This window comes from Mesocricetus auratus, unplaced genomic scaffold, assembly GCF_017639785.1.
Source record: "Mesocricetus auratus isolate SY011 unplaced genomic scaffold, BCM_Maur_2.0 Super-Scaffold_100006, whole genome shotgun sequence".
Taxonomy (NCBI): Eukaryota; Metazoa; Chordata; class Mammalia; order Rodentia; family Cricetidae; genus Mesocricetus; species Mesocricetus auratus.
In genome coordinates this window covers 99,343,894-99,357,365 of record NW_024429190.1, presented here as the reverse complement: position 1 = coordinate 99,357,365, position 13,472 = coordinate 99,343,894, and the positions used below count along the sequence as shown (strand labels likewise).

The window sequence follows — 13,472 nt, the reverse complement described above, 5'->3', positions numbered from 1 at the left end:
CAGAGGTGAACTTGAAAAAGAGATGTATCTAAGCCCTGGGTTTACAGTACCAGATATGTCTCCCTAACATGTACTAGAAACCAAATGTCGAGTCCCACTCCAAAGTACACTTAAAAGGTTAGGCTGTGGCAGAGCTGAGAATTTCCTGAAACCTTGACTAAAGGTGAGGTGTCTGGAGAGTCTGATTTGTTCCCCTCTCCCTTTCCTGTATCAGTAACTTCACACTTGGGGCTTTTCTTTGACGCAAGAAAGGCCTGGTCTAAGCTTTCATGATAACCAATCAGCTACAGAGCCGCGAACCCGTCAGTCTCCCTCTGCAGGGAAGCATAACTTGAGTTGTCTGTGATGTGGTGACCCTGGCCTCCAAGCACTTCATTTGACTGGCTCAGGGGACACAGGTGTCCGCTGTCCACCTGGAACCAGTTTTGCAAAGGGAACGTGCATCCTGAGACACATTTTCCGGTGCAGTCAGGCCCGTACCTACGCTTTTCAGAGCAATGCTGAATGCTCAGGGTGCAGCCCTAGGGTCCATGTCAAAATAAGCCCAGGCGATCGTGGCAGCCTGTTCACAGTGAGCAAGCCCAAGCTTCAGGAACCTGCATGTCTTAACCCTTTACTAAATGTGCTTAGGGGTCAGAACCTATAATGTCGTACATGTTACAATGATTTCCCACAGGGCACACAGGCAGCTCATTTTGCTGCAGAGATGTTTTGTGAAGTATTTTTTAGGTAAATAGGACTTGTTTTCAGAAATAAAACTGAGCAAATTTCAAAAAAAAAAAAAAGAAAGAAAGAAAAAGGCCGGGCGTTGGTGGCACACGCCTTTAATCCCAGCACTCAGGAGGCAGAGGCAGGCGGATCTCTGTGACTTCGAGGCCAGGCTGGACCAACAGCCTCCAAAACAGAGAAACCCTGTCTCATAAAAACCAAAAAAAGAAAAAGAAAAAGAAAGGCCTGGTTTAAAGAGAAAGCTCAAAAGGCCTGAACTCTAAATCCTGTAGACACCACCCACCGCTCTGCTGGTGTGTATGTTGGAGGAGGGGACAACACGGACAGATACAAGTCTAGTCGTTGCTGGAAAAGGAGCTCACAATAATCCGTGCACTTTGGAGGGGAGGCATTCCAGTGTGAGACTCACTAGACCACAATGCTCAAAGCCATTGCCCACCATGGTTCACTGCCCAATAGCAGTGTGTCCTGAGTCCCTGTTCCCGAGATGCCACAAGAGTCTACGGATTTCCCAGACTGGCCGGAAGAACTGTGTATTTTTATCTAATGACTTTATTTTTCTGTCTGTTTATTTTACATGTGCAATTAATGTGTTGTGAAGATTCTAAATTTATCATAGCTATCTTTTTCCTTCAAATAAGTTTGTTTGCGATTTTGTATGCATGTGCTATTTAAGACATTTAGTGTGTCTTAGGGATTTGGTGAACACTTTGCTTGTAGATTTGTCACTCTTCTAGGGTTAGGAACATAGAGACAGCCACCAGCATGAGGGCCTTTCACGCATGGCAAGCATTCTGGATGCCTAGAACTTAATCCTTCCAATTTCATACCTACAGAAGAGTGGAGTCAGGGACCGTGACCTGGGTCATCCACAAATTCATAGGTCCCTAAGAGGTTTCTTTTTTTAAAATTTATTTATTAATTATGTGTATAGAATTCTGAATCTATGTATGCCTACACACCAGAAGAGGATAGCGGATCTCATTATAGATGGCTGTGAGCCACCATGTGGTTGCTGGGACTTGAACTCAGGACCTCTGAAAGAGCAGCCAGTGCTCTTAACCTCTGAGCCGTCTCTCCAGCCCCCTAAGAGCTTTCTTGGGGCCAGCCGTTGTACTCTGTTCAGGGAAAGCAGAGGTGAGTGACTTGTGCCTGAACTCAGCTTGAGGCACAGAGTGAGGTTGAATGACCTAAAACACACAAATGACATTTTCATTTTACTGCCTTATTCCAGTTTAACACAGAGAACCCTGTTGAATCTCTTTGCTGTCTATCAGTTTGGAAACTAAATAGGAACCCACACATTATGTCCATTCACCAGAGCTCTACTCTGAAGAGTTAATAGCAGATGACCTAACATAATGTGGGGCAGGCGGTCTAAATGCCTTAACGGGACTCACATCCTATTTTCAGCGGGCTCCAAGGAGTCAGTTCTGAGGAGAGGAGAGGAAGGTATTGAGGATGCTGGAACACACGGGACATGAGGTGTCTTCTGGGAGTGGAAGGGTCCGGTAGGGTACAGGGAGATAGACAAAATAGCTGAGGAAAAGCAACAAAAACACGTCTGGTTTGGTTTTTTTAAAGACCATAATGAACGCTAATACTTTGTATGCTAATTAAATAATTAATGTTAGAAATGCTAATTTTCCTGGAGTGGGTCCTTGCACCCTAGATAAAGGTAAACTTCTTTTTCTTAAGCTGCATTTGCATCATCTCAATCTAAACGGTCAGATTTTATCAATTAAAGACAGTATTCAAATTGTGGGAGCGTGGGGCGTAGAACGTACTAAGGAGTCATCCTTGATGAAAAGATAGACCAGCACAACAGATTAGTGTCTGCTGTTAAGGTTTATAAGAACACACTATAAGCTGGGATGTAAAATTTCCATGTGCCCATCAAAGCCTGTTTACTAGAATTGGCAGCCTCAGAGCTGTACTCTGGTTCTTGTCTTGAATATGTGTGAAGACAGGTTATAGCCTCAGCCTTCCATGCCTTCAGAATTCATTCCACATGAACCAGTCACCTTTTTTTTTTCCTTTAGCATTCTTGCATCTCTAGCAATCAGAATATTTCTAAAAATTTTACAGTGCTTTTTCTTAATGACACATAAGATTAAGGTATATTTTATGATCCGGGGATCTTATATTTGAAGAACTATGGTAATCTTATGGCAACTCTATGCCAGTCACTTAAGCTCTGGTACTGTTACCAGGTTTCTGCTCTAGAAAGAATGCAGATGCTGGCTAGTCTCATAAACTCTGCCTGTTACTTAGACTGGGTAGTTAGGAAATTTTTTAAAAAGAATTTTACACATATACAAAAACTAGGAGAATTAATTTCAGTATATCACCTTCATTATTAAATTAATTTTAACAATTTATACATCATTTTACCTTCACTACCTGCCCATTACCTATCTCTAAATTATGAAGTTCATCTGAGACATTTCATCTATAATTAGTATATCTTAAAAAGATGTGCCCACAATAATCACACAAACACACACACACACACACACACACACACACACACACACAAATAATTCAAAAGAGTAGTCTTGAAAAACCAAACAAAATAGTGGTAGGCATACTTCTCAATGTCCCTGTTAAGTATAGATAAAGCTATGGTCACTATATAAGGAAAGAAAACAGAATTGTGTGGCTGAGAGATAGCAGACAGAAAGGGGCAGACTAGCTGAGGACCCTGGGAGTCGACAGCACAGGGATTCCTGTGGGGTTTGTTGCTTTGGAAATTCCATGAGAAGCCAACAACCTGGAAATGCCGAATGCAGAAGGAAATGAAAAAGATATGCAGTTGAAAAGCTATTCATAGAAATCATTTCTACGTGTTTGCCTAATTGGCAAATGATGTAAGCTTATAAAAAATAAAAAGCCCCAAAATGAGTAACTAACAGAGTCAAAGTTCTGAAAACTAAAGAAGAGAATCTTGCAAGTAATGAGCAAGGAAGGACACATTCTAAGACAAACAGTTCGACTGTCTGGATTTTTTAGCAGAATTCATGAAGGGAATGCTACATTCTGTGTAGTTGCCAAAAGAAAAGAATTAGCAAAAACATAATTCAGGGATAGAGGACATCATGACAGTCGGAGGTGCGGGAAAGCCAAGAGAGCAGAGATGCGGGGAAACCAAGAGTTCTGTTGCCAGCAGAACTGACTAACAGCTTAGCTGAAGCCCTCAAAAAGAAAAAAATGAAATGGGTTTCAAAAATAAGATTGGAGCATCAGCAAGGAAGAATAGAAAGTTGAAATATGGGTAAGTATGACAAACCGCAAGATTGTCAAATGTTTATTGAAGTTAAAAGTGGTTGTATTGTATGTAGAAGAATGAAACAATGACTCTTACAAATATCCGAGGGCTGAAAGCGTGAAGAGAGTTTCCATTCACACAAACTGGTAAAATGTAACGCCGATACACTGTGACAAGCTGTGGGTGGCATATGGTGGCAGCATTCAGCAACCACTGGAAGAGATACACTTGCAACTGTTATCTTTGTGGAATTCTAAGGAGTGATGCATTAACCTATAAGAAGGCAGGAAAGCCAGGTGGTGGCATCTCAGAAAAGGAAACAAAAAAGGAAGAAAAAAAAGTGCAGTGTTCAAGATGATCAATAGAACCAATAAACCTTTAATCCAGCTAAGAAAAAAAAAGGTTAATTTATGTTTCTAATATTAGAAATGAAAAGGGGGTATCACTGCCTATGCTAAGACATAACAGTTAATAATTACATAACAGTTAATAACTGACCATTATGAACTTAGTGCTCACAAATTTTTACGCTAAAAGAAATAGACCGATTTTTTTAATCTGCCACAAATTACAGGAAGAATCTAAATAAGCATACCTTTAATAAATCATAGCTAATGACGTTCCAAACAGAAAGCTCCCAACCCAGATGGTTCCTAATGGTTCCCAATAAAAGGAAGGAAGAACTCAGCCAGGCATTGGTGGCACGCACCTTTAATCCCAGCACTCAGAGGCAGAAACTGGTGGATCTCTGTGAGTTCGAGGCCAGCCTGGTCTACAGAGCGAATGCCAGGATAGGCTCCAAAGCTACACAGAGAAACCCTGTCTTGGAAAAAAAAACAGTGATGGAAGAACTCAAAGCAATTATCTGTAGTCTGTCATAGGATAGAAGCAAGAGGAATACACCCAGTTCATGCTATGAGGTAAACTCTGCTCTCAACAACAAAACCAGGCAAAGTCTTTAAAGAAAATAAACTACAGGCCAATATCTCTTGACTTATATGCATAAATTTTGAAGAAAGTACAGCTACTTGAATCCATCAGCCTAATTTTTGATGTACATCACTACCGAATGGAATTTATCCCAGATCCATAAGACCGAGACAATATTTTTAAAAGTTCATAAATGAGTCCGTCATTAACAGGCAAAATGAGTCCATCATATTAACAGGCTAAATGAAATAGGATTGGGGATATAACCTCCTGGGAAAGACTTGCCTTGTGTTTGGTTCCCAGCGCTGCCAGGAAGAAGGAAGGTAACATAATCAAGGCATTTGGTAAAATCCAGTTTCCGTTCGCTGTTTAAAACCTCAGGGGAACTAGGACCAGGGAGGGAACTTCCTACCTGTATGCAAAAAGTGTTACGTCACGTTCAGTGGGAGAGACTAAGCCTTTCTGCTATGAGGAGGAAGAAGACAACTGTGTCTGTTTCAATACTAGAAGATCTAGCTACTACATAAGAGTAAAAGAAACTAAGAAATAAAAGTCTGCTTGCAAGTCATATGTTTAAGGGTGTTTGCTGTTCTCTGCAGGGGATGTGGAGCCCTATCCTGACTTCTTCAGGCCCACACATGGCACACGTATGTGCAAAGCACCCATACACATGATTAATGTAAAACTTAAAAAAAGAATAGCATGCTTTTGGGCTGGGATGACTGCTCAGTATGCTAAGGCACTTGCCCCACATCCTAAATTTAATCCCTAAACCCACATGGTGGGGGAAAAGAACCAAGCCCCACAAACTGCCCTCTGAATTCTACCCGCTACAGCATGTGCACCCACAGATAAACAAATGATGTGGAAAATAGTCCATTTATTTACAAACTCTGTAATGAGCAGAGATTGCAGAATGCAATGCTAATGCACGCGCGCGCGCGCGCACACACACACACACACACACACACACACACACACACACACACGATCACTCTTATATAATACCAACAATGTGCAAGTATAATTTAGAATTAGAACATTACGTTAGTGCTTCTCAAGATGAAACATTTATTAAGATTGATATCAGAAAAAATACCAATTTAAAGCAGGAAAAAAAGATTGATATCAGAAACCATGCACAGTCAACGTGATATCAAAGAGCTATTGCCAGGCATGATGGCACACACCTTCACACTTTTAATCCCAGCACTGGGGAGGCAGAGGCAGGTGGATCACTGTGAGTTCAAGGCCAGCCTGGTCTACAGATCAAATTTCAGGACAGGTAATACAGAGAAACCCTGTCTCGGGGTAGGGAGTGAAGGGAGTGCTATTGAGTTATACCATATCACGGCTAGGATGGCTCTAAATTGCTGAGATAACATTTTCCCCAGTTTGACCTATAGATTAAACAGAGGCAAAGAACATTTCATCTCACCACCCCTATTCATTAGGTATGATGCTATCCTTACAGTAAGTGTCCTTTACTAGGTGAATGACAAAGGCGTTGTAATACATCCGCAGACTAGGGTGTTTTCAACAACAGCAACAAAAAGTTATCAAATCACTAAAAGCCATGAAAGAACCTAAAACACATATTGCTAAGTGAGAAGCAAGCCTGAGAAGTCTCTTACTATGTGATCAAATTATTTGACTTCTGGGAATGGTGAAATAGATGATAAATCGGATAGATGATTTATAATTGATAGCTATACATTAGAGGTTTAAGGTAGAGACAAAGGGGAAGATTTACCTGGATCATGGGGCTTTTCAACTGATGAGACTATGATTCTGTACAAGTTTATAATAACAGATTCATGACCTAAGCCTTGTTGAATAGGCATACATCAAGACTGGCTCATAGTTACAAATGGGCCACACTAAAACTAGTGATGAGACTATGATTCTACTACTGATGAGACTATGATTCTGTACAAGTTTATCATAACAGATTCGTGACCTAAGCCTTGTTGAATAGGCATACATCAAGACCTAAGCCTTGTTGAATAGGCATACATCAAGACCTAAGCTTTGTTGAATAGGCATACATCAAGACTGTAACTCATTAGTTACAAATGGGCCACACTAAAACTAGTAGTCAACAACAGAAGGGAATCGGGGCGGGGCTAACGTAGACGGGGAACAGTGTATTATTACCTGTGCCTGGACAACTATGTTTCCGCAAGAGTAAGTACTTCAGCAATACTGGGTACAGCAGCATCCGTCTTCCTTGTCCTTGGGAAGGCCGGTCTCTCGGCTGCTGAGGTCTGCTTCAGCCCTGCTTCTCTGCAGCTCTGCTGGCTTCCTTTTCATCCATTCTGCTCCGTATGCATTAGCTTTCCTGACCCTGCTGCCTTGCTAGCTCGTCTTACCAGAACGTTCCCTTCCTGGAACTCGGGATGTTTTAGATGCCACCCTGACCTCTGTTTCCCTTAGGTAATTGTTTTAAATGTCTGCTAAAGAAGCTTAATGTTTCCCGTTTCATCCACCGCCATACACAGCCGTATGGTCCCCCAGAGTCCTGCCAATCCACACATCCTATTCTGTAGAATGGGATAGCATTGCTCAGCCCCCCGAATCAAGGAGAAGGGGGCCACCATGCAAGCCCTGCACCCTGGGCAAACAGTACCTTAAAAGGCAGTGTCTACACGTACTACCATTAATGAGCCTGGGGGAGGGGCAGCGTCCTCAGGTACTAACATTAAGGGCCTCCTCCTCTTTTCTCACCATTCTTCCCTCCATCTTTCCATCTTTTTGCCCTTGCAAACACTGCGCTGCACCTTCATCCCAATGGCAAGTATTTCGTGTTTCAGTCCGCATGCACTGCTCCAAGTTAGCACTCCCAATGGCTGACGTGTTAATGAGACAGCTGCATTTGCCTGCCGTGCAGCGTGCCCAGGTCTCTGACACAGCCGGTTTTGAAGGACAGCGTTCTCTCACAGAGCGGCTCCATGGGCAGATAGGAGAATACGTCTAAACCCATCTCCCTGAGGAGGAAGTTTGGGGATCCTCACCGGCCGAGGTGTGGGAGTGGTGACTGGAGACTAGGAAGTCAGCCTTCACCGTCACCATCCTCACACCTCACAGCTAACAACCTGCCGCATAAACGGAAGCTTCAAAAGCCCACTAAAAGCGAGTGACTGAGAGCAAGTGAAGCCGTGAAGTTCTGAGGGTTTGTCTGGGCTTCCCTCGGTCTGAGGAGGATGTGCCGCAGGGAGGCACACACTCAGATGCTTGCAGGTTAGCCTCTCGGCCTAGGAGTCTGAGGCACCCACGCTGGTCTGCATGGCTGTGTTATTACACACACACACACACACACACACACACACACACACACACACACACACACAGGAAATCAGTGATGTTGCTGGGCTGTGGTGGCGCACACCTTTAACCCCAGCACTCGGAAGGCAGAGGCAGATGGATCTCTGCGAGTTGCAGGCCAACCTGGTCTACAGAGAGTTCCAGGACAGCCAGGGATGTTACACAGAGAAACACTGTCTCAAAGGACCAAAAAGAAAAGAAAAACCAATAATTGTCTAATAGCAGAACATGACTAGTGTCTCCTGCCCTTCCTGAAAGCCCCCTAGCTTCCTCTAGCACGACAGTGAGAGGATCTGTCCAGTCAGGGGATGAAGGAAGTCCTGAGCCTACACAGGGATGGAACTCACACCCAGACAGGATCAGGGCCCAGGCTATCCACCCGGCACACAGCCTGGCTATTCCTACCACAACAGACCTCGCACGTCAGAACTGATGTCCAGCTAACTCAAGGCAGCTCTTCTCTGTCTACCTTTGCTTTTAGCAGACAGTGAGAAGGACTAAAGCAGTTGCTGCTTTGCCTCCAAGGAAAAGGACCACCGTATTTTGTTGTGCTATTTATTTAGAGAAGTTGGTAATTCTTTTACCTTTACGGTTTCCCTTGCCTTGCATGGGAATTTATGCTTGTATGTGTTTCCTTTCAAAGGCATGGGCCTTCCCACGCTCTGAAACAGTCCTGAAGAGGGACTATGGTCTTTACTGACTCCTCCCCCGTCCCGAGAATAGAATTCTGCTCTGAGCAGGGTCACTGCCACATCTGTCCTGCCTGCCCTGTGCTCAGGGGAGGAAAGGAAGCTTGAGTCCCTTCACACAGTAGATAGATAGCATTTAAGTCAGCTCCGCTCTCCCTGCTCTAGTCTGTTCATCCAGCCCTTCGTCGGCGTAGGATTTCCTTCCTCCCCACCCAGTAAGTTCCCAGGCGTCTTACAAGACCCCCCCAGGTGCAGCTTCCCTGGCCGGGGAGGCTTTCCTGACCCCACCCCTTCTATCTACCCCATGCTGTCCCAGCCTTACACCACGTGGAGACTGCGTCTAGAACACAGAAAGCAGGTTCTTGTCTCAAGCCCCGGGCTGCATTTCTGACAGCCCCCTGCACGATGTGCTTCTGCGGCTGCCACGTGGGGGGGTGGGGAAATGACACATGCTGCTCTTCTCCTTGCCTGTGCATTTCGTCTTCCTGCTTCTGCAGGAACAGGGACCAACTTTTAGTCTCCGACCCCAGCACTGGCCACAGACCTAACAACGCCGCTTTTCTGAGTGCTTTTGATTGACAGTTGGTGAGTGTGCAGATGCAGAACCTGGGGTACAGAGAGGAGCCTGGGCTCTGTACCATGATAAACCTCTTCAGTGGAGGTGACCTGGGTGAGCATTTGACAAGGCGTAGCTGAGACCCACTTTGAGATGTTAAGAAGCTTGCAGAAATCCTCGCTCTTTCTGTTTTGGTTGTAAAGGATTTTTAAAAACTTTATATGCATGTGTACATGTGTGAAAGTGCTCTTGGAGGCCAGGAGAGGGCAACAAGCCCCCATGGAGCTAGAGTTATAGGCAGTTGTGAGCCATCTGATGTGGGTGCTGGGAACTCTTACCCACCGAGTGTCTTTCCACATTCCCTACCTCTCTTTAGATAGGGAAACAGATCCCAAAGAAAACACGAGGCCTGCTGGGACCCCAGAAGCAGAGAGCAACGAAGCTAGAATCAAAAGCCAGCCCTTGTTGTGGAAAGGCTTTTCAACTTAGAGTTTAAGGACTAGACCCTTCCAGTAAGTGTCTGGTGTCTTTGACTTGTGAAGACATTCTCTTTTTTCCTCTGCTGGGGATGGAACCCAGATCCTACCGCTGATTTACAACTCCAGCCTGAACCTGAGCCATTTTATCGTTCCAAGTACATCATTAACAGTTCTTCCGAAGTCCTGCTTGCTCTTCCTTGCTTCTCTTAACTTGACTCTGTGGGTTTTCATGGCAGGAGGTGGAAGTCTTGCTTCTCAGGTCCTGAACCCGGCACTTGCCATCAGGCCTGACACCCGCTTGCTCTTCCTTCCCCATTTACTCACCTGCATCTGCTGTGCAGACCATGAGACCCGTAATAGCAAGCACACATCCTCAGCAGGAGTCAGAATCGGGTCAGGACGAGGAGAGCCTTTGACGTCGGGGTGGCACACACATTTGCACCCAGACTTCGGCAGCCAGGGCAGGCTTAGCTCATCCCTTTGAATGCTATTGAACTGTGACCTAGAGGTGTCTCTCTGAGGCCCTGCTCTTCCTCTGCGTCTCTCCCATGATGACTCATCCGTGTCATAAATCACTGCTGGTGTTCAGAGTCAGTGACACTACACTAGTCTCAGAAACGGCAAGGAAAACCATAATTCATCAAAACAAAAGCCACTGTGCATCTGCTGCCCACTCAGAGCAGCGGCACTCAGATCTTAATGACTGAAAACAGTGACGTGTAGGACAGTAACACACCCCCATCCCACTCCGTAGGCGCACGGGGCTTATTCCCCAGGATTTACACACAAGGGGGTGGCCAGATCAACTCAGTGACAGGTCTGGGCTTTCTAGTTGAGTCCTCAACCACCTCGTGTATCCTGGCCTCTCTTCTGTAATAAAGCAGTGTGGCACTGATTAACTGTGGGCTTCCAACAGCGTGGAGGTGACAAGCTCAGTGTGAGGGGACAGGAGTGTCATGTAGCCACCAGCCTCCTTCATCCTTCTTTTGTGAGACAAAAGAGGAAATCCAGGGACCTGCTTTCTGGGTGACACATTGTTAATTCTATGGAAAGGCTAGCACTTTGTTCTGCTTCTCACTGCTTTGTGCACACACACACACACACACACAGGCACACAGACACACAGACACACACAACACTTCAAGAAATAAATGGGAAATTTATACAAAGAAATAAGGAAGCAGAATACAATTGTAAACTTGTATGACCACTTTATTGCAACAAAATACTTGAGATGAGCCGGGCGGTGGTGGCGCACACCTTTAATCCCAGCACTCGGGAGACAGAGGCAGGTGGATCTCTGTGAGTTCGAGGCCGGGCTGGACCGACAGCCTCCAAAACAATACAGAGAAACCCTGTCTCATAAAAACCACAAAAAAAAAAATACTTGAGATGATCAGTGTAGAGGAGGGTCTGCCTGAGCTCGTAGGTGTATAGTTTTCAGTTCACACTTGTTTGGCCTTATTGTTGAAGGGCCTGTGGTGAGGCCAAGCATCATAGTGGGAGCATCTGGAGAAAGAACCCGCCTCAGTGAGACAGAGAGATGGAGGAGAAGAGGACCGACCTTTACCGTTCCCTCCAAGGGCATGTCCTCAAATGACTTCACTTCCTAAAGTAGCTGTAACATGTGTTCCTGTCATGTGATGCCCTAAGGAAGTACCTCAGAATCCCTGTCAGGTCACCGTTAATTTGACTCCTCGGCACCATCGACACTGGCAGCACGTCAGTTAACTTTTTTCAAGTCAGAGTTTCTCTGTGTAGCCCTGGTTGTCATGGAATTTGCTTTGTAGACCACGCTAGCTTCAAACTCACAGAGATCCTCCTGCCTCTGCCTCCTGAGTGCTGGGATTAAAGGCGTGCGCCACCACTGCCCAGCTAGGTTAACTTCTTTAAGAAATACATAAATAAATAAATTTGAAGCTGTAAGACTTTCGAGAATTTCGTAACGCTTTATTGGGCTGTTTTCTGTGACTGAAACAGAATACCTAAGGCTAGGTAACTCATAAATGGAAGACATTTACTTTGGCTCATGATTCTGAAGCTTGGGAAGCCAGGAGCACAACAGCAGCTTCTGAGGAGACCCCGCACTGCTGTCAAGTCACGTGGGAAGCAGAAGGGCAAGCTGGCGCAGGTCAGGGGCAGCAACAAGGGGCAGCCTTACTGTAGGAACCTGCTCCTGTGTAAGCAGGCCCGCTTCAACGAGAAAGGCATCTGTGTAAACATGTGTCGCTGTGACTGGGTTAACAGAAAAGCTGACTGGTCAATAGCAGGCCAGGGAGAGTGTGGACGCACGGGTCAAGATTCACGGGACCAGGCTCATTACAGGTGAAATGCAATTTTATTCAGGGAGAGGTCGCTTGCACAAGAAGCAGATGACCACTGCAGGTTCCCACTCTAAGGATCCACAGGCTGCCCTCTGTGACCTGACAACCGGAAGCAAGAGAGAGTCGCCTGTCCCAAACCCTGACCTAAACCTGCTCTCCATCATGTCCGCACCTGTAGCCACACCCGAACAGGCGTGGTCAGCGCTACAGGTGCGGGCGGGGTGGATAACTCACTACAGTAGAGATTAGGTGGGACTTTGAGACAAAAAGGGAGCATGAAGAAGAAGGTGGAGTCTCAAAATCATGAGGAGACATGGAGAGGAGATGAACTTGCCGCACTGAGCGGTGTGACAGAGCATAGATAATAAATATAGGCTAATCTAAAAATATAAGAGTTAGATAGTAGCAAGCCTGAGCTATTGGCCAAGCATTTATAATTAATAATAAGTCTGTGTGTGGTTACTTGGGAACTGGCTGGTGGGGCAGAAAAGTCCACCTACAGACATCCATTCCCCTTAACCACTAATCTTTTTTGTTTTTTTATTTTTATTAAAATAAATTATGTCTTAGGAACATGCATGCATACTTCACGTGTCAAAAAATATGGAACGTTTCACAAATTCGCGGTGTCATCCTTGCTCGGGGGCCATGCTAATCTTCTCTGTATTGTTCCAATTTTAGTATATGTGCTGCCGAAGCAAACACCTAATCTTTTTTTAAGTCCCACCCTAACACCCCCACAATGGCCATCAGTGTCTAGTGTGAGTCAGACAGGATAAAACATATCCAAACCATAAGGGGTAACACGTAGTGGCATAAATCTATAAACTCAGAGGCAGGAAGTGTGTTTCCGGGTCACCCAGATGGCCAGGCACTGAAAGCCCAGATGCCTGCTAGTTACCCATCATCCCACTCCAGACAAGCACACTAGCCTTTCTTCCCCCAGACACCAGACCCCGCGTCCTACAGCAGCTGTGCCGGAAGCTACCTCCAGGAGCATGCCAGTCAGCCCCCACCCCAGGGGTCTAGCTCTGTGGCAGTGCCCGTCTCTAAGCCCAACCTATCTGCTTTCTCTGAGTCAAGGTCTTGTCTGTAATGCGACCATGGAAAGATGTCAAGAAACCAAAGAGAAAGAATGGTTATCTGTAGACTACACTAAAAACATTTTAGACT

At 45.3% G+C, this 13,472-nt stretch overlaps 1 non-coding gene across 1 annotated transcript; it reads right to left on the bottom strand.

Annotated features, from left to right (window-relative positions):
* Positions 1-12,896: 12,896 nt before the first annotated feature.
* On the bottom strand, positions 12,897-13,004 carry LOC121141061. The gene has a single exon (XR_005877999.1). It is a non-coding gene; the product is annotated as a U6 spliceosomal RNA (small nuclear RNA).
* Between the last annotated feature and the right edge of the window lie 468 nt (positions 13,005-13,472).